This window comes from Callorhinus ursinus, unplaced genomic scaffold, assembly GCF_003265705.2.
Source record: "Callorhinus ursinus isolate GAN/ISIS: 27379988/994484 unplaced genomic scaffold, GSC_fseal_2.0 scaffold4, whole genome shotgun sequence".
NCBI classification, from domain to species: Eukaryota; Metazoa; Chordata; class Mammalia; order Carnivora; family Otariidae; genus Callorhinus; species Callorhinus ursinus.
In genome coordinates, this window is record NW_027397066.1 from 79551669 (window position 1) to 79566461 (window position 14793).

The 14793-nt window shown below is 34.5% G+C and overlaps 1 long non-coding RNA gene across 1 annotated transcript in view; it reads right to left on the bottom strand.

Moving 5' to 3' along the window:
- LOC141372482 (uncharacterized) overlaps window positions 1–14373 on the bottom strand; it is a 29948-nt gene extending 15575 nt beyond the window's left edge. Inside the window, exons 1-3 of the long non-coding RNA XR_012377748.1 lie at window positions 14249–14373; window positions 2252–2396; window positions 2006–2084 (exon numbers count right to left, since the gene is read on the bottom strand). This is a non-coding gene — a long non-coding RNA (uncharacterized lncRNA). The remainder of the gene's footprint in view (window positions 1–2005; window positions 2085–2251; window positions 2397–14248) is intronic.
- Between the last annotated feature and the right edge of the window lie 420 nt (window positions 14374–14793).

The window sequence follows — 14793 nt, forward strand, 5'->3', positions numbered from 1 at the left end:
CATTGCATCTTGCTTTATTTATGGAAATCATTTTGCTAGAGTAATACCATAAGCTATAAAACTTGTTTTCATGAGGAATTGGAGTTTTAAAAAATAGATCAAAATAAAACTAGTGATGAAATGCCATTTGAAAAGTACCCTGAAGAAATTACTATTTATTGGTTCTGATAAATGTTTCCCAGGTTTTCTTAGAGGTTGGAAGTTTGGCTATATTTATAAATCATCATTTAACACTCTAGTGACTTTTTGAAGTTAACATTTTGGACCATCACTTCTTTTGTTCTAATCCCAAACTCATCTAACAGTTTGTATCTTATATGTCATTTATTCTTTATTAAATAACACCTGTGAGAGCTTATCATAAAATGGAGCATGTGAATGTGATAGGGAAGATTTTCAAAACTGTATCTCATCCCAAAATCTTCAAAAGAGAAAAAAAAGGAATATCTGATTGAAGTAGTGATTGTAGAAATGCTGTCCATACTAATGTGAATTCATTTTACTAAAATTTCAAATGTAAAAACTTTCAGTGCAATAAATGCTTTATATCGACTTCTTGGTAGTGTCTCTACTACATCTCCAGTTGCCATATATATCTTCTCACTAATATGTGGATTGTTCCAGTCACCTCAGCTTTATGGACTCGGCAATAAGAATTTTAATTAAAACACACAGAGTAATTCTCATGAGTTAAGAATCTAATCTATATTGACCTAGGACCCAAGTTATAAGCTTTTCTATAAGCTGGCAATCAATGTTCCTGAAATTCCATCTTATTATTAATAGATAATTATAATCCAGATCTTAGTATTAAGAAATTAATAATAGCTTAAAACTAATTTTGTTTTTTTAATTGCTATTAACTCTATTATCAGTTATTTTTTTTAGTTTTTAAAAATGAAGTCAGTTTTTGAAAGAACATTATCAATAGATGCAGGAATCCAGAGACCCACACATTCAGGAACAATCCTGGTCATTATATAAGAAAAAAAGTATCAATAATTAAGATTACCAACTCTAATAATTTTCAGTGAAAAAAATAGCTCGTTTATTTAGAGTTTACTAAATTCTGAGCATGTTCTAAATTGTTTACAACCATCCTTTTGTGCAATCTTTACAATAATTCTATAGAATATAGATAGCTCCATTTTATAGGTAGAGAAACAAAGCAACAAAAAAGTAAATTTTTTCTCAAGGTTATACAGCTAGGAAGTGGTGAATCCAGGATTTAAAGCAAATTGGTCTGACATTCAGAGCCTGTGCTTCATCCCCGCACTTTTCTCTGGTTAAAGAAAAGCAAGCCTAGCAAGGGTTTTATTTTGATGTATTTAATGTGTGTATACAATAAAGTTAAATTCCCTGCTAACACCCCATATTTGGTATACAGAAAGGACATTTTGTTCTCCAGAAGCACTTGAGTGCCCCTCCTCCCTGTTCCCCCATATCCATTCCATCCTTATCTGCCCTGCTCTATGTTCCAAGAGTCCAGGGTTGCCTTTCCCTCTGGCTTCTAGTTGGGTTTGGCAAATGGGGGGAATCAGCTAGAGATGAGAACTCTGGAGGAAAGAGTATCTGGGATATTTATTCAAAACCATCCCTTCTTCATGAAAGACTACTGTTTTGGCAGTGCCTCACTTTCTATGACTGCAGCCCTCGCCCAGTTGTGTACAGCCACACCCTCCACTTGTCACTTCAGACCTAGGAACAATAATGGCTTTATCTTCTCCCCAGCTCTGAAAAGCATCCTTTATTAAATTCTTCTCAATTATCCCTCTGGGGGATAATTGAAGTGTAAACTCTTCTCTTCTGGGATCCTAATTAACATATAACATATAACATATAACCCTTGAGAGTAAATCAGGGAGCTTCTTCCCAGGGTGTGGTTATTTGTTTTAGCTGGTATAGTCATGCTGCAAAGAGAGAACAAATAGAAATTCTGGACAGTGCAAAAGAATTCTGGGAAGGATCTAGCAATATTAATCACCAATGCCAGAGTCGTACATACTTGAATCTGATTGTAGTCAGCATCCATAGCCAAGAGGTGTTATTCATGGAGTCTTAGACTTGGCTCAGTTGTGCATTTTCTAGGAGACAGAACTTTTATTAGAGTAAAAGATATCCATGTTGTAGATCAAAAGGTCCATCCAAGATAATTTGAAGAGCACTAAAAGGGATTAGGTAAGGTATACTAAATATCCATATTGATGTGAAGCTCTGTTTACCCACTGGCACAATGGGTATAGAACAATACCTTTGTTTCATATCTGGGCAGTGTGCCCCACAGGAACAAATTATTCTTCATGGATACAGGGCAGGGGTGGGCAAGAACTCTTGTCAGAAATGTAGCTGTGTCTGATGAAGGGGGAGGACCAAGAAGTGTTCTTCTGTGATTGATCCTGTACTCAAAGAGATTTCACATTTTAAACAATGAAGTTGATGACAGAATGTCGATGATATTAAAGTGTGAGCAGCGCATCCAAAGAAGACAAGAGTGTCTAAAAGACCCTAAAACATATTTCACAAAAATATCATGAAGTTCATTAAGTAGAGCTCAGAACAATATACTTAGCCAGAAGAAAATCAAACTGCATAAATTCAATATGAAGGAAACTTTGTTGTGGAAAAGGAAACCAGAAAAAGAGTTAGTAATGAGAACCATTCAGGAAATGATTTTAGAATGATATCCAATACATGATATTAGCTGATGCAATATCTTTAATGGATTTTAAATTAGAGTTTCATAAATATACAGTTTATAAATTATGTAAAGAGTAGTAAAGATAGTATCTTCAAGTGATTGTAAAAGATTCTATATATTAATCCTTGGTAAAAAAAAAAAAAAAAATAGTTGTTGTCCCAGTAATCTATTGTTACAAAACAAACCATCCCAGAACTGTAGTGGCTTAAAGTGACAACTCCTTATTCATTCATGATTCTGTGAGCTGGCAGTTGGGTTGGGTTAAATGAGTGGTTCTTCTGCTAGTCTCACCTGAGTCATATATTTAGCTGCAGTTATCTGGTGCCTCCAGGGAGGCCACACAGTCCAAAGCCCTACACCCACACTGGGAATCTGGTACATTGTTGGTTGGGTTTCTCTTTCCAGTGGTCTGTTGTCCTCAAGGAGCCTATTTCAAGCTTCTTTACAGGGTTACAGGTTGTTCTAAAAGGGGTAGAGCAGCCTCAAGTAATCTCAAGGCCTGGATCCAGAAGTTGCATAGTACCATACTACCACATTCTATTGGTCAAAGAATATCTCAGGGCCAGCTCAGATTCAAGAGAGGTGATAAAAGACTCTACCACTTGATGGAAAAATGTGGTCACATTTCAAGGAAACATGTACAGATACAGGAATTATCTATGGCCATCTTTTGCAACAGACAACAGATATGTATAAATCAGATATTATCCTTATTATATGGATAATTAAATAGAAGTTTATATTCAATAAGGTATGAATCCTGAATAATACCCAGTCATAGGACTGATTTTTTTGGTCTTTTGTATATTTGGGGGGACATATATTTAAGTCTTTTCTGTTCTCACATATACAAATTAAAACAAATCCCAAGACTGTTGTTCATTATTTTATATTAATGACCCCAGTATACTAGTCTTTCTGCTTTCCAGTTAAATGGAAAGAATCCCAACTAAAGACTTTAAATAAAACTACAAATGCAGACTAAATTCTATCAGTTAAGATTATCGTATTTTTTAAAAATTTCTTAAATATTTGAAGTAATGTCATGATGAGAAATGATGTTTATAAAAGGTAATCTGTAATTGAAATACACTGAAAAGATAGATTATGAGTCACTCTTATAGGCACTTATAATTTAATGACTTCTAACTGACTATCATGTTCTGTGCCCCTAGCAAACAGCAGCTCTTGCTCTCCTAATTGTTTCTTCCTACTCATTCTTTGGATGGCAGTCACTGGAGCCAGAGGCTAACAATGGAAGATGTTCTTCTAACAACATCTGCTTGCATTGTAAAATTAACCATGCATTAGTAGCTTTTTGCTTTTAGTTAAACTTCAATTGTGAAGAAATGAGATGCATGTATGGCACTTGTTGAAGGATATATTTTCTTCATAGAGGAAAAATTGTCGAGATGTTTATATGCATGAGGTTAAATAAAATCAGAGAACCACTGAAACGTTTATTTCCATGAATATTATACATTAGAAAGAATTAAATCAGAATCATAAAATGTTCTGTTTTTTGCTATAAAGAAAATGAAGAAAACATGAAGTATAAATATTGTTGTCACATACATAAGAGAGGCCCAACAACCAATATGTCTTCCAGGTTCTTGAAACCTAGCACCTTCCCTAGGGGTTTCCGTTCTAGCTTCACCATAAGAGAAGATACATCTGTGGCTACTCCTGGCATGAGAGAGATGGGCTTCTCTGCAGACTTTAGTGGTAAAGCTTATTTCAACCTCACCCATAGAGAAAAAAGGTGGAGAGTCTGTTGTGTAGGTTATGGTGTCACTAAGACAAAGGAAAACATTGCTCTCAATAACTGATATATATATATATATTTTTTAGTTTTTGATGTAGTGTTCCATGATTCATTGTTTGCGTATAACACCCAGTGCTCCATGCAGTACGTGCCCTCTTTAATACCCATCACCAGGCTAACCCATCCCCCCACCCCCTCCCCTCAGCGCCCTCAGCTTGTTTCTCAGAGTTCATTGTCTCTCATGGTTAATCTCCCCCTCCAATTCCACCCCCATATTGACCTTTGGTGCTATAAAAAGGGATTTAAGAAGGAACAGAGACTAAGCTAGAAATGTGGGGTGCTCTTTAGCAATTGTCTTCAGGATGTCTCAGAAGCTGCTATATATTTTGATCAGGGTTAATGTGCATTGTATACATAATATGAAATCTATTAATTTACTTACCTGGATAGTCCCTTTAAAATATTTTTCTTACCATAAATGACCCAGATTATCCTCTTATATATGTTTAGAATCAAATATATTTCTAAATATAATAATTTGTTATCACAGTTGATATGGAAAACACACTTGATTATTTTTTCTTGCTCTCCATACTTCAGAAGACAGAAAGTGAGTGTTCAATTGTGCAAAGTTAAGAATTCGCCACTAAATTCTTTAATCTGGTTTCTCATATTGAACTTTTTAAATTAATATATGAAATAAAATAGTTTTGTACAAATTGGCTTTTCTAGAAACTAATTATATGGCTACTATCTACTTTATTCTCTAAGAATAAAATATTCTTAGGAGAAATCCCCAAAACTTTCTCCACCCAAATCAGAAAATATGCCAGACTTACATCTCCATTTTATGACACTTGCAAAACTAAACCTTGGAGAGCTGTGTGTCCAGATCTGATTCTAACCTAAACTTAAGTACCTACAGTTTAAACCATTATTCAATACTAACTTGGCTTATATTTGTAATTTCAAGAGTAGGAATAATTTTCTTGGTAAAAGTTGCTGTTTCATATTAATTGAGTTTTAGATATAACTACATGTCAGGTCATTTACACATTAGGTTTCTGAATTTATTTTTTTTCTTTCTCTTGGTATAAAATACCAAAAATAAGTTATAAAGAGTAATTAGGGGGAAAAAACCTACTCATTTGACTTGTAGAGAGAAATGTCAACTTTATGGAATAAGAAGTAGGTAAGAAAGGACTGAAAATAAAACATAACATTGAAAAATAAGCCCCCAGGCATCAACCCTCCTGCTTCTATTAGTTAGACCTTCATTTTCTGAAGTTTTTTCTGAGACAAATTGTTTCTCAAGGAAGCTTCAGAAAAAAACAACAAAGAAAGACCAAAAGAAAACATTTTTTTAAATACTGTGGTTGAATTAATTTTGAAAAACAGTGCACATTTTATTCCTCATTAGAGATTCAAGCATAAGCTACCACATTAGAGACTCTGAAAAGTTTCTCAGAAAAAAAAGCTATCTTACTTTAACTCATCATTTTCCAATATTTTATCATCACAGAACCCACCTTTTTCTCATAACAGCTATTAATATCCTGAGGCCAAATGTTTCTCTGGGAGCTTGGGAAATGTTCAGAAACAATGAAAATGTCTTAGCCTAGATGCTTAAGACCTGCTCTTTTACAAGAAAGTTTCATAGATTCTGATTATTTAGAAGCAAATTCATTTTAAAGTTGTCAAAATTTCATCCCTGGAGTGTAAAAGTATTGACTGAACTTACTATTCATGCGGAACAACCCAAGAGAATAATTTTAACAAGTGCAATTAAGTCAGACACATGAATTAATTTCAAATAACAAACTATTTTTGGAAAAGGAGCATTTTGAAAAAAATGTCAAGGATATCATGGTGGTTTAATAATTATCCTACTTTGATTCTGGAAAAAATAACATATATATAAGGAAATTTAGATGTTCTACTCAAAATCATCAAAAGATCTGTATGGTTTAGCTATCCTTAGAGTATCCATGGCTTTTCCTTAGACATCCTGAAGAAGCTATAGGTAGAATTAAGAATTACAGGTGCACTACCACTTCAGTAATCTGTTTAATTCAAATCAGTTAATATTTATTGAGTGCCTACTGTGTGCAATTCCCTTTGTAGGCTTTATATCAGCTGTTTCCTATGCTTGGCCCTACATCACCTTATTTCATTCTAATATCAACACTCAGAAGTTATTCTCAGTACAGATGAGAAAGCTAAAATCCATAGAAATTAATTGACTTGTCAAAAGCTTCATAGTTGGTAAGTGGTAGAGTCAAAATATAGACCCAGATGTTCTTGCATCATCTCCTGGGATCTGTCCTCAAGATTGTATATTCCCCCTCATAGATTTTATCATGTGAAAAATCTCAGGGCATTGCTATTAAGCATGCGTGCTCCAGAGACTGACTGGGTTCAGATTCTGTCACTGCCATTTCATTGTGTGTAGCTTTGGGAACATAGCTTAATTTCTTTGAACATAGTGTCATATTCATTAAATGGGAATAACCTTTAAAAGGATTTAGTTAATAAATGTGAAATACTTACAGCAGTACCTAGCCCATAGTAAATGCTGTCTTACTATTATCCAGAACAATTTTAGTGGCTTTGGACTTTTGGGAGTGCAGGGGAATCAATTAGTTATTTCTTCTTTTTTTTTATATTGACTTTTTAATATTTATGATTATTCATAAACGTCTAAAGGTTCATGAAACTCTACAATTGTGTTTTCTTATTAAATCTTAAGACTGCTCACTTTGACTTTTAGAATTTATTCTTTTGGCGTCTTCTATATTTTTAAATACCTTGCAATTTATTTTTATTTCTGTATTTTAACATTGTAAGAATTGTCATTGGACTGTCATAATAGCAGATTAGGATTTAACTCTCTGTCATACAGTTACCTCTACATCATATATTCATGCTTCTAATTTCCCTGTTATCCCAATATATACAGAGCAATTTTTGGTCTATTTTGTATTCAACTTTATGTGACCCAGTGCTATTCATAATAACCTACGAATAACTCTTCCTTTACTGCAGAACTTTTATTTTCCTTGGAGTTAATGATTACCTCTAATTTTTTTTGCTTTGTTTTCAGTATACTTATTACTAATTTATCCTCCTATTCTTTTCCATTTATACAATTCTCTTGTTAATATACTAAATGTATTTGGTATTCTATGAATTTTCATATTCTTGAGACTCTCTTCCAGAGCCTCCTTTTTGGACAGTAAGAAAGGAATACACTTTGCGTCCTAAGGTTTCCTTTACCGCTGCTTTGTGCTTAAACTTATGAGCTCCACTTCCAGGTTTACTCCCTTGAAGACATGCATTCTCTCATGGCTTCCTAAAACAAGTGCATTGGAGCACATATTTGAGACATTGCTTGTATAAAAATGTCTATATTTTTCTTTCAAATTTGAATGATAGTTTAGCTTGTTTAGATTCCAATTTGAAACATACTTTATGCTAAAAATATATTGTTTTTAGCTTTCAATGCTGTTACCAAAAAAAGCTCAGTAAGAACAAAAAGTCCCTATTTTGTTAAAATTTTATTTATTTATTTGACAGAGAGAGAGTACAAATGGGGGGGCAGTAGGCAGAGGGAGAAGCAGGCTCCCCACCTAGCAGGGAGCCCAGTGCGGGCTCATGTGGGGCTTGATCCCAGGACCCTGGGATCAGGACCTGCGCCGAAGGCAGATGCCTAATGACTGAGCCACCCAGGTGCCCCAAAAAGTCCCTATATTTTTGACCTTTAGAGTAAGATCTTTTTTTCTCTTTCTCTCTAAAAACCTTTTCTTGTCTTTGTTCTGAAATCTTACACAAATGCGTCTTTTTGACTCTATTTCCATCCGATGTGGTAGCATTGGATTATAATTCAATGAATAAAATAAATATCTATGAAACCATAATGGCATGAACAAGTAAAAGTATCTGTGGGTCTTTTAATTAGGAAATTTTCTCAAATTATTTTGTTAATAAATTGATAATATTCTTTCTCTGTCTTCCCTCTTGGATGCCTGATCTTTTGAGGTCCACTTTCAATTTTCTTATACTCTCTCTACTGTTTTCTCTTTGATTAACTTTCTACCATCTAGGAGATTTCTTCAACTTAATCTGTAAATGCTTTTACGGAGTCTTTCTATTTGCATCATTTTAATTTGCAACAGGCATTTTTTGTTCCATAAATGCTATTTTTATAATGTTAGGCCCTTGTTTCATGAATCAGTATATTTTCTTATCTGTGTCATTAGCATTTCTTTTCTAAGTTTTTATTCTGTAAACTTAAAATAAAGTTTCAAAATTAGTAGTGTTGTCATATACCCACACTTACTCCCCTCTAATGCTAACATCTTGTATAACCATTGCACAATGACCAAAACTAAAAAAAAAAGAGAAAAAAAAACCTTGATAAAATACTATAAACTAAACTATAAGACTTCATCCACATTTTACCATTTTTGTCCTCTAATGCCCTTGTCTCCCCCAGGATTCTCCACTGAACTTAATCATCATGTCTGCTTAGTTTCTTTCATTCTGTGACAGCTACTCAGTCTTTCCTTGTCTTTCCTGACCTTACTTATAAAGAGTATTGATCAATTGTTTTGTAACATATCCTTCAATATGGGCTTATGTGGTGTTCTTCCATGATTAGATTGAGGTTGTGGATTTTGGATAAACCTGTCAAGGTAATGTGCCCCTCTCTGTTTATCATATCAGAGATATGTGATGTTGGTATGTCTTATTACTGATGATGTTTACCTTGATAACTTAAATAGTGTAATGTCTGTGTTTTATCCAATATAAAAGTAATTTTCCTTTTTTTAACCTTTGCAGTTAATAATTATTTTAGGGGAGGTTCCTAAGACTGTAATATCCTGAAATGTCATTTGTACCTTCATCTTAGTGTCCATCACCATTGGTGGATATTGCTTATAATAATTATTGTTGTTGTGTCTAAATCTGATTTCTATTTTTGCATGCCTTCTGCATCTATTAATTGAAGTTATTTTGTAAGGAAGAGTTGTGTCTTCTTTTCTACTTATTTGTTTAATTATTTATTTATGTAAGTATACACTCAAGGATGTTTATTTTATTCTTTCAGTTTAGTCCAGTACTATCATTATTTATCTTCTTGCTCTAATAGTTCTAGATTTGGTCCTTGGCAGTCATTTCAGATTGGCTCTGGTGACCTTTCAGTGCACATCTGTCTATTTTTGAGAACTTCCTTACTTCAGAAATGCACAAAGTACACAAAAAATACAACAAGTTGCTCTTGTCTCATCTTGTGCTTACCCTCTCTCAACCCTGGAATCTACCACTTCTCTGAGGAGCCCTGGTTCTATTTATTAAATAATGCCATTTAGAAACTAAATCTTGGCCCCAAGTCTACCATTGCGTCTAGAACCTCTCAGTGGATAGACCTTGAAAATACATGTATAAACAATAAAGCATGCACATACATGCATAGACAAACATACATCTATATTCTCATGTCTTTTTAAGTGCATGTGTATACATATGCATATGTGTGTATATATATGCATTAATTTATATTGATAGCTTCAGTTCTAATCTAACACCGCAGAGTTCATCTAGCCTTTCCTCTTTCTGTATCTATAACATCTTTGTCCAAAACAGACAAATCTCTCTCACTGTACATTATTTACAATATATTCATTTATTTATTCAGCCCTACTGTGCATGTAAAATAATTCCAAAATTCTAACCTGTAGTCAGTCCTGTGATAATCAAGCTGGTTAACTAGAGTGCAGCATTTGTGCACTACTTTTTTTTTTGTTATTAGTCTTATAGAATCAAGCAAAATGCTATTTTCTAAAGTAATGTACTATATTAGCTTCCTAGGGCTGCCATAACAAAGTACCAAAAACTGAATGGCTTAAAACAACAGAAATTTATTTTCCCACAGTTTTGGAGGTTAGAAGTCTGAAATCAAGGTGGCTGAGGTGCCATGCTCTCTGTGGTGGCTCTAGGGGGAAATTCTCTGCTCCATCTAGCTTATGTTGTTTGCCAGCAATCCTCAGTGTTCCTTGGCTGGTAGATACATTAATCTGGTTTTATGGCCATCTCACAGTGTATCTTCAAATTGTCTTCTGTGTGTCTGTGTGTCCAAATTCCCCCCTTTAATGAGAACACAATTATTGGATTAGGCCCCATCCTAATGACCTCATTTTAATCTGATTATCTCTGTAAAGACAGCATCTGTAAAGACCGCATCTTTTGGAGTCCACTTACATTCTGGTGATTTTTTTTAAGTTTATGTACAATTCTTATTCTTATTCTTTGTGATGTACAGTTGTGCGGGTTTTGACAAATGCCTAAGTCATGTATCCATCACCATAGTCGATATACTGAACAGTTCCATCAATGGCCAATTTGCCCTCTATTGTCCTTTTATAGGTCCCCTCACCTCCTACCACTAATAACTTTTTGAAGTTTTATTTCCCCTATATGTATTTTCTTCCAAGGTTTTATTTTTTGTTTGGTGTTTCTTTTTGTTTGTTTTAGTTTCTGTCTTTGATATTAAAGGATTTTACAAAGTGTGATCACATTTGGCTATCTGTTCACATTTAAGAGTTGGAGAACCGAATGCTGACTAGAAGCTCTGTCTATGTGATACTGTGTGCTGTCAGTGAACTGTGGGTGGCTTCAGAGTAGAGTGAATCTTGGCCATTTCCTTGAGAGAGCCCCTGATGTTAGTGTATTTTCACTTGAGCTTGTCTCATTTTCTAGAGAAAGCACTTCTAAATTCATGATAAAAAGGCCTAATTCTATCTGTAACCACAAAATTCCTGGAGTCTGGTGGAGATGAATATGTAAGGGGTCACAGACATATAATATAGCACTTACTTTATTCCAAAATGTCAGAATGAAAATCCCAGTCACAACTGTACCTAGGATGCCCCCAGGCCAGAGACTTTCAGTATAATCTTCTTTAGACAATGAACATTGTTACAGGTTGAATTGTGTCCCCTCAAAATTCGTATGTTGAATTCCCTTTTTTAAAAAAGATTTTACTTATTTGAGAGAGAGCATGAGAGAGAGAGAGAGAGAGAGAGAGAGAGAGAGAGATCATGAGCATGGGGGAGGGGGAGAGGAGAAGCAGACTCCCCGCTGATCAAGGAGCCCGATGTGGGACTTGATCCCAGGACCCTGAGATCATGACCTGAGTTGAAGGCAGATGCTTAACCGACTGAGCCACCCAGCTGCCCCATATGTTGAATTCCTAACACCCTCAGAATGTGACCTTATTTGGAGATATAGGATTTTTACAGAGGTAATCAAGTTAAAATAAAGCCATTAGGTTGGGCCCTAATCTAAAACCCTTTTCCTGTGATCCCTAACATACCGATTGATTGCATTTAATTCATAAGTATATAACAGTCTTTGTCACATTGTATTATGGTTAGTTATTTCTACTGTTTGAATATTGTGCATGGTGAGGGGAAATAATTTATTTTGCATATCTAAAAATCTGTTGTTTTTTTAAGAGCCAAATATATTGCTTTGCGTGGAGGAGCCACACCAAGAAGTCCATCCTTTTGTTGTTGGGCAAACTGATAAACATCTAGTGTTTCCTAAAGGACAATTCCTGCATGGGAGATGGGCGGGGGGAGACAGTATCAGTGAAAAACTCATTTAACTGTTTCTTAAATAGACTTTCCCCAAATTCTCTAGATTATAGTTCTGTCTATACCCTTACTTCCAGAAGTACCTAGTGCTGTTTATTCTAACCCTTTCAGGGATTCTGTGGGTATTTACTTCTCAAAATCTTGCTGTCATGGAATTCAACTTTCTCATTTCTATTTTTTTTTCTTTTAAAGATTTTATTTATTTATTTGAGAGAGAGAGAATGAGAGATGGAGAGCACGAGAGGGAAGAGGGTCAGAGGGAGAGGCAGACTCCCTGCCGAGCAGGGAGCCCGATGCGGGACCCAATCCCGGGACTCCAGGATCATGACCTGAGCCGAAGGCATTCGCTCAACCGAATGAGCCACCCAGGCGCCCTCTCATTTCTATTTAATCAGTTATCATTTTCCAACTTCCAAGATATATACTGGAAATTTTATTTGGACGTTTGAGTTTATGACCAAAAGATAAAAATCTATTATATCATTTGTGTGGGGTTTGAGGAAGGAATGAGAGTTAATGCCTGAGTTCAACCCACAGTGTTTAAAAGGAAGCATGTGATTTTCATTTTTTTCTAAACAGATGGTTGAAGGTTTCTCCAAATTCCTTATTATAGGGAACAAATGTCATAATAGAAAGAGCTCAGGCTTTAGAATCAGAGATAAATATGGACCTGAAATATAACTTCATGTGACTCCAACTTTAAGGTGGATGACAGATAAGGAAAAAGGAGGCCAAACAAAGGGAGATAATTTCAGAAGTTATTGCATTAATTCATGTGAGATAAACTGAGAACCCTGGTAGGTGTTGTAAGAGTGAGTTCAAGAGAAATAAAAGATATAAGAAATACATGGAAAGTAATATTTATAGAATCAGTGATCAAATAATATTTATAGAATGAGTCAAACATGGCTTCAGTGTTTCAGCTTTGGAAATTTGGTAGGACAGTGATGTCATTCTCTGAGGAAACAAAAAGAGGAGGAGCTTTAGGGAAGCTTCTGAGTTTAGTTGAAATTTTTTCATCTTGTATTGAGTCTGAGTCGTAAGTACATCCATATTTACAGGTGCCTGTATACTCGAATAAGAAAAACTAGAGAGTTCTATTCTAAAGATATTCTAAAGATAAGTGAGAATTTTTAGCACGTAAATTGACGTTACCATGAATATAGGTTTGATCACCCAGTAAGAGTAAGAGGGTTGAGAAGAAAGGTGGGGAAAGAATTCTGAGGTCCATCATCATTCAGGATAGTTTCTTTTCTTATTTGTGTACAACTTCCAAACTGAGAAACATGGACCAGGCCATGAAAAGTAATTGAGTTCACTCTAAGAGTTGCTAAGAAGAACATAGCTTTCCTTTTGGGCAAGGACCATGCATTTGAGTAATGCTCAAATTCCTTCTTCAGGACAAAAGAATGCAAAATAGCAACACTATTTAACATGTTTAAGTTGCCAGTAACCTGTTACCTGATTTTCTTTACAACATTTAACTGTCTCAGGAAAAGTCTTTATATGGCATATTCATTACAGAAGTTTAGAGAAAACAAACAAAAAAATTATAAGAAAATAAAGCTATAACTTGCAATACCATCACCAAGAGTAAAAGATTTTAATACTTTGCCATATTTCTTTAGGCTCTTATGTCCTACATATTTAATAAAAGTGTGATTATATTCTGTATTCAGCTTTATATCTTTATCATTTAGCATTATATATTGTGAAATTTCTCCGAATTATCTTTAATACTTTTTTTTTTCAGAAGAAGATCTGCAAAGGTTTCAATACCATCCTGATTTTAATTTGAGAAAAAAAATCACTTTTAAGCAATGTCAAGTTTTCCATAATTTGTCTCATTCTTGAAATCCAAGCCATTTGGATAACATTTACACATTTACAATATTTTATCTTGGCCAATGTTTGTAGCACCTCATGTTTTCACTTATAAAAGTAAGAAGACTCTCATCTGTCTGCATTGTTTATAAGGCACTCACGAACAGCAGCAAATATATTGACTAAAGATTAGAGTAATAAATAATAAAGCTATGGATTAGCAGCTGCTTTTAACAAACATTCTCACAATTCTTTATAAGCTTGGTACTGATCTTTGCATACATTTGAGAGTACATTGCTCACCTTGTGAGAGGTACATTAACTCTTTCAAGTCCCAAGGGCACCATTTAGTAAATGACTTCTTTAGTGCTCTAAATGTACCTTAGTGCCCTGAAAGAGACACATTAATCTTCAGAACATCCCATGAGTACATAGGTCAGGAAATGGAATTTTCTTGGTTTTCTCAGCACAGAACATTATGAAACTTACATTATTACACAGGCAATTCTCATTGGATTCTATTTTCCTAAGTTCCTAAGTGTCACCCAGCTTCAAGGCCTTAAAAAAGAAAGAAGAATTATTCACACAGAAGACTGTTTCAGTTGAATTCCTAGAGTAACTGGAAAGAGAAACCCTAACTCTAATTGCATCATCAGAGTCATTCTGAGTGACTTACTACAGAAAGAACACACTTGAGTCATTTATGGAAAATGCAGTTATAAAAATGATATGAAAACTCAAAGACAGCCATCAACTTTGTACTTACAAGAATTTGCTGATTACTGGACAAAAGAATACTTTATGATTTATGACCCAAGAAGAAAACAATTCTGATTAATTTCATCAAT